This window comes from Coturnix japonica, unplaced genomic scaffold (assembly GCF_054131305.1).
Source record: "Coturnix japonica strain WE unplaced genomic scaffold, WE-NBRP24 Scf045, whole genome shotgun sequence".
NCBI lineage: Eukaryota > Metazoa > Chordata > Aves > Galliformes > Phasianidae > Coturnix > Coturnix japonica.
In genome coordinates this window covers 840,044-847,521 of record NW_028188948.1, presented here as the reverse complement: position 1 = coordinate 847,521, position 7,478 = coordinate 840,044, and positions in this window count along the sequence as shown.

Below are 7,478 nucleotides of genomic sequence, written 5' to 3'. Positions count from 1 at the left end.
CCAGTGTGTGATACAGAGCCCAAGTGGAACACCTGCTTGGAAAACAGAATAAACTATCAAATTTAGTTCTATTAGCGTGCACTTTTGTCTAAAATGATGCATGGTTATATTTTAAAAATCCCAATTAGTTGGATGTAAGAGAGGTATCTATTCTATGATACAGGGTCTTCTCTTTGACTGGGATTCCTTTCCAGGTTTTGTCTTTGCAAATTAAGAAAAGCTAATTAATAGGCTAATAACATCATAACCAAACAGTACTAAAACATTGAAAGAGCTATTCTGGTAGATTCTAGCATTGATTACATCACAGAATCACAGAATCACAGAATTACCTGGGTTGGAAGGGACCTCAAGGATCATGTAGTTCCAACCCCCCTGCCTAACAGGGCCACCAAACATACACATTTACTAGATCAGGTTGCCCAGGGCCCTGTCCAACCTGGTCTTGAACACCTCCAAGGACGGGGCATCCACAACCTCACTGGGCAGCCTGTTCCAGGACCTAACCACCCTTCTAGTAAAGAACTTTCCCCTAACATCCAACCTAAATCTTCCCTCCTTCAACTTAAAACCATTTCCCCGTGTCCTGCTATTATCAGCCCTTTCGAAGAGTTTACTCCCCTCCTGGGAGTAAGTTCCCTTCAGGTACTGAAAGGCTGCAATGAGGTCACCCCGCAACCTTCTCTTCTCCAAGCTGAACAAACCGAACTCCCTCAGCCTGTCCTCATAGGGGAGGTGCTCCAGCCCCCTGATCATCTTTGTGGCCCTCCTCTGGACCCTTTCCAAAATCTCCATATCTTTTTTGTACTGAGGGCTCCACACCTGGACACAGTACTCCAGATGGGGCCTCACAAGAGCAGAGTAGAGAGGGACGATCACCTCCCTATCCCTGCTGACCACCCCTCTCCTGATGGAGCCCAGGATCCCATTTGCTTTCCGGGCTGCCAGAGCGCCCTGCTGGCTCATGTTAAGTTTCTCATCTATCAGGACCCCTAGGTCTTTTTCAGCCAAGCTGCTCTCAAGGACCACTCCTCCCAGCCTGTACAGGTGCCTGGGGTTCTTCCGGCCCAAGTGCAAAACCTTGCACTTTGCCGTGTTGAACCTCATTAGGTTCACCCGAGCCCAGCTTTCCAGCCTGTCAAGGTCTCTCTGAATGGCATCTGTTCCCTCCACCGTATCGACTGCACCACTCAGCTTGGTGTCATCAGCAAACTTGCTGAGGGTGCACTCCATTCCCTCATCGATGTCATTAATAAAGATGTTAAAGAGCACCAGTCCCAAGACAGACCCTTGAGGGACGCCGCTCGTTACCGGCCTCCACCTGGACATAGAGCCATTGACCACCACCCTGTGTCTGCGGCCTTTCAACCAATTGCTTATCCATCGAGTTGTCCACCCATCAAATCCACCTCCCTCCAATTTGGAGATGAGGATGTGATGGGGGACCATGTCAAAGGCCTTGCTCAGGTCCAGGTAAATGACATCGGTCGCCTTCCCTTCATCCACCAACGCCGTCACTCCATCACAGAAGGCCACAAGATTAGTTAAGCATGACCTTCCCCTGGTGAAGCCATGCTGGCTGTCTCGGATCACATGCTTGTTCTTTATGTGATCAAGCATGTTGTCCAGGAGGATCTGTTCCATCCTCTTCCCAGGCACAGAGGTGAGACTCACCGGCCTGTAGTTACCCGGGTCCTCCCTGCTCCCCTTCTTGTAAATGGGAGTGACGTGACCCTTCCTCCAATCATCCGGGACCTCACCTGACAGCCATGACTTCTCAAATATGATGGAGAGCGGCTCAGCAACCACCTCAGCCAGCTCCTTCAGGACCCTGGGATGCACGCCATCTGGCCCCATAGACTTATACTCATTCAGTCTAAGGAGGCACTCTCGGACTTGCTCTACCCTTACAGTGGGGGCTATATTCTTCTGCCTTGATGTACACTCTGAAATGGAATTCAGGGATATCAGAAAACTGGAAATGAATTGATTTTTTTAATAGCGGAAGTAAATAAGCATAGGGACATGTGCTGAATTATTTCATCACAACCATCTCTTCTGGCCTTAGAATTTACACATCTGCATAGGGCTCGTTCCATCATTAATTCTAGTGATATGTAAGTTACTTTGTAAGCTCCTGAGTTTAGATAGCTTGTCATTATTTGTAGGGCCGAATGGTACAAAGAAATTGCATAGTACTCCAATAAAGGCTTATTCTTCTAAAGCTTTTCTGTCTTTTGTTCTGGAGATGAAAGATTATCATTTTTCAACAGTGGGGATCAGTAAAAACCTGAAGGAAATCTGTCTAATGTAATGTTTTCATTAGAGCTGAAACTTGAGAGACATTAAAACTGTTTTTGAGCAGCCTTTTAGTTTTGCCACTCACAACAAAAATATGCATTATTCAGTATAACTTTTATCTGTACTGATCTGCAAGTTAGGGAATTAAGTCATAGTTTTAATTCTTAACTTCTTGCCTTATAGCGTTTGGCAGGCTGCTAAACCATCAGAACATGCCCAGGAATATCTGGATTTTAACCTCCACTGACTCGTATCATAGACCACCTTATGCTGTGATTCCATCAGGAACACTTAAAAAAAAATGGCCTCTGAAAAATAAGTACAGACAAAATTCTGAGGTTTTAGAAGAGAATCTTCTTCTAAATCTCTGCACTTTCTTTTTGTTTTTTCCCTATTTCAGTGAGTGCCACGTTTTGTCCTCAAGGATATCACTTTGCAGTGATATAGATGAAAGATGATAAAATGAGTGTTAGGATATTGTTACATGAAGTCAACTAGAGAAGGTAGGAATGAGATTTATTCAGAGACGTTTACAGCTCTGTATCAGGGAGAAATCTAATCTGCAAAACACGTCAACAGTTTTCAGTTGTTTCTTCGATGACTGCTTTGCACTTCTGTTTTGCCAGCTACAAGACAGGAAGAACATGAATTTCCTGTGTGGAGAACTGGAGGTTTACTTTGTGCACAGAGCATCCTTATTTTTTCTAAAAGTATTACACTGGATTCAGGTCATAGTTAAATTTTAGGAATGAATTGCTGTTGGAGTCTTACTTGCCATAAAAGACAGGCTGCAGGTATAGCTCAACATGCTGTTGCCAACTTGTTCAGCCCTGAATTCATCAATTCATCAGATTCCTAAGGTTATAAGAGAAATGACTGGAGATCTGCTTCCAAATGGGATTCATTAGCATTTGTCAGCTCCTCTAACCACACGGTGCCTGATGAGCTGTTTTGCAGCACTACATAGGAGATATCTGTAGAGTGACAGTATCACCTGTTCTTACTGTTTGATGAGTACATAAAAGAGAATATAGCACAGTAGATTCTCAAGGTACTAGAACTGTGGATGCCACATGGGTTGTTGACTGTAGTTGGCCCTGCTTTAAGCATTGACTGGTTGCTTCCTTCCAACCTCAACTATTCAGTGGTTATATGCTTCTTTCCTTTTTTCTTACCTTATTCCCATCATATCTAAATGTGAACTAAAAGTTGGCTCACGGTTTGCACAGGTGTTGGATGCTTTCTTTATGTGCCTTTCTGCCCGTTCCATTCTCTTATAACAAGTGATTGCTGTTCAGAAATTTCACTCTGAAAGATCCTCCCCTTGCTGTAACTCTCATTTTTCCCTGTCTTTTGTTACCTGATCAAAGGATTGAAAGCTGTTGATTTGTTGCCATTTACACCACAGGCTGCCTTTATTCAAGACTGACAAGTTAGTTACTTTTATTTTAAAAGTTACTTTTATTTTAACTCAGTTTTTCAGAAAACGGACTGTTTTGCTGAGAGATCTACATTTAGTACTTCTTAAAAAACACTCATACGTGTACACTAATGACCAATTAAATTCTACACAGATCTGCTTGAGATGTACCATATTTCATGCACTAAAAATAAAAGCAAGCCAAAAAGAAATAAGTTAATGTGAGAAGAACTGAATATCTGGCCTATATTCCATCCACGTACAAACAGGAATGCTGAAAGATGCTGTCCAGAATTAATCAACAGTTGCCTTTTTCTGCACAGGACAGTGGGAGGAGGACCTTTGGGGACCTGGGGGATGCCTAATGACAAATTAATAAGGATTTAGACAGGGTTCCGGAAAAAAATATCACTTCATCAATGCCTTGTTTTTATACACTTTTCTAAGTATCTGATGTCAGCTGCTGCTGAAAATAGGACAGGGACAGGTGTCTGAGCCTTAATGGCTGCTCTCATATTCACTGTTACTGAAAGTGCACGCCTGTTCAAAACAGAACACAGGTTGACCTGTGCAGACATCTCTGCCACTTCGGTGCTCCTCAGTGAAACCTAAGACTTCTGCCAAATGCCTTCAGGAAATTTCTCTGAGCTGTGGTATCATTTCTAATTGCCACCTCTGAGGTCTAGGCTGCACACGTCTGTCTCATCAGGCATCTGTCTGCTTTCAAGAGACTGCAGCACCGTCATAAAACTCTAACGTGTCTGTCCTTTAATTATAGAACACATCAGCATCTCCTGCAGCGTGTGCACCCCCTCATTGCCCATCAGGCCAGGAGTACTGATCTGCCAGCAGCCTGGCTTGTTTGCAGTAACAGCAGGCTGGTGTGATTATCGGAAAGCGGAACATTTGTAGGGGTCTGATTGTTGTGTGATCCAGGGGATTTCTGAATGATGTGCGCCTCCTCAAAGCCTCCTGCCGCTAACAAGCTCTTTGCCACTTGATGGCACTCTTAAATATTTAGTGAGTTGCAAACGCCATAAAATATGCCTTTTTTTTTTTTTTTTTTCAGAACAGGGTTAGAGGATGTAGAGCCTCGTGCATTAAATAATAAAACACTATAAAGTCTGCAGCTTAAGCTGACCAAAACAAGAAAGGCAGGAGCAAGAGTAGAGTCGGTTGTTCAGTGGCTGCCAGCTGTGTGCCAGCTGGTTCAGCACTAGTCTGACTTCCCAGCTCTGGAGTGCTCTGCAGAGATGAGTGCCCTGTTGAGTTTTGGGGTATGGAATGTCCTTCACCACCTGGTTTCTGAGGAGCTATGTGTTGTGTGAGACTGGTAACTTGTCTGTCTGAGGGTCATGAATATATTCCTGTAAACAGCAGGAGTGTTGCTCTTGACATTACTGATAGATATTACATAGCCCCCATCAGTCATCCTTTTCTTCTCTCTTCTGAGGTGTATATCCTCAGGAGTCTATGAGAAGTATGGAGAAGAAAGAGCCTAGACCACATTAGCTGGTCTGGAATACAAATCTCCCAGTTGCTGCTCTTCATTGTGTGGACTCTTTCTCCCTTTTATTTGAGTATCTTCAGTGTGTATGTTAGTATTCACAACAATAGGTTGCACTGTTTACATTGCAAAACCAAATCTGCTAAACCTATAATGCAAAGCTCTTTCTCATCAGTATGAGAAAAGTCTGGCACTACTTATAGCTCTGTGAATTCAGCTCAGTTATGTACTTCTTTTCTTTCCACTGCTCACCTGCTCTCCTTCATGTGAACCAGAGGAGTGCTGAGCTGCAAGTCAAATACTCCTGCTGCTTTCAGGAAGGCACGGTATCTTTTCATCCTGTTTTCTGTTGTTCTTGTCTGCCTCTGAGACTCTCCAGTAGCATGCAGCAACAAATGTTGCCTTACTTGAACTTGTTTGCACTGGTGTTTCCAAATCTATTTTTTGTTGTACCAGTTGACTGCAGTGTCTCTAGTATTTCTTTGCTGGACTGTGTTTTAGAGTAAGATGCAAACATGCGTGTCAGCTTGTTTCCATACCGGCTGTTTGAATCTATCAGTCTGGGTTTCTGGAGTCTGAGTCTTGATTCTGACATGTGTGGAGCCCATAGCAGTAATTAAGGCTGTGGCATGGCCTCAGGTCATGTGTAAATTACAGCCTTCCTTGTTGCCTGTCAATTTTGTCTTTTCTAAAATTTCCAAAAGACTTTAAAATCCTATTTTTTGTCTCTCTCCAATCGGAACTGCAAGTTCTGTGCTTCCCAAACAGAGCCACAACTAATAACATTAACTTGATCAGGAGTACCAGGAGTTAGTCCAGCAGTTGGTGGAAGGTGTCAGGCAGAATACTAAATGTGACATTCCAACATCTGAATCAGCACAAACCAAAGTGGTCTGCAATTTGCCAGTGCTGGACTGAGGGGATTGCCCCAAGCTTGCAGAGCTTGCTGCTGACCAGAGGGCATCTGCTTATCCCTGGAGCTGGGAAATGCTCACTGAGCTCAGCCCAGCACAGGTGGTTTTAACAGCGGGATTCAATTTCCACTGACAGATGGCAGAAAACAAATACTGGTGGAGTTATCAGCTCAGACAGCATCTTGGAGGGGATGCTGTTGAGTTCAGTGGTGGCCCTGGAGCTAGGCTTTATTTTTGTTGGTCCTCAAGATGGAAATACAAAGTCACAACAGAAGGAATGTGTGACTGATGAAAAGACAGGTGGAGTTGCAAATGCTGGGAACAGGGCTGTCAGTGATTAATTCTGTGGTCAACGGGAGTTACTCAAACCAAATGCATTTTAATGCATCCAAATATAACATTATACCTCTCTAAACAAGGAGGAGTGCTGTGTCTTGGAAGGCAGCAACTCTGAAAAAATAAAAAGTAGGCTTTTGTGGACAAGCAATAAATCTGAGTTTCCAGTGTGAAACTTTGACAAGGAGGGTGGACATGATCTTGGAGCGCAAACAGTGAAGCCTGAGTGGCAGCAGAGAGATTACTTAAGCATTACTGAGACGGATACTGGAATACCACATTTGGTTCTGGAGCCAGTGCTTTTCAAAGAATGCATAAAAACCAGCAGATAGCTCAGAAAGAGCCCCAAGCTGTTTCAAGAGGTAGAGAAGTTGCTATAAAGGTGGAGAGAGAACAATATATCCAGTTGAAATCCAGGCTGAATGTGAATTTTGTCTGACCTGAGCACAAGTCCTGCCCACTTGAACGACTCCGCATCATTGGAAAATTCCTTAATATTCTACAGTTCCCCACATAACTGAGAAGCAGATTTCTCTTTGCAGCTCTGAAGGCAGCACTTTTGGCTGGTATGGCAAAACCCAGCTCTTTGCTGATCTCTGTGCCAATCTGGTGAAAATAAATAAACTTTTTTTAACTTGAGACTGAGAAAGTTATCAAATACGCATTGAATGCTGAATAACATTCAGTTTTAAGTAACTTAATGAATAGAAATGCCAGGTATGAAAGAACTCCTCCATCCAACCAAGATAAGGAGAGTGAGAATTAATAGTGGCAAGACAGACAAGTCCAATAAGGAGTTAGGTGTGACTTCTTAATCACTTCACATTATTATGCATTCAAACTATAAAATGATTTGGCTTCTCTGTATCTCAAGATTTTCAAGTGAAGAATGCATGTGCAGACAAAAACAAGTCATAGGGTTCAAAACAGGATATACCTGTAACACCAGTGAGCTATGAAATAGAAAAGGCCAGGCTTTCTGACCCCGAGCTACAAATCA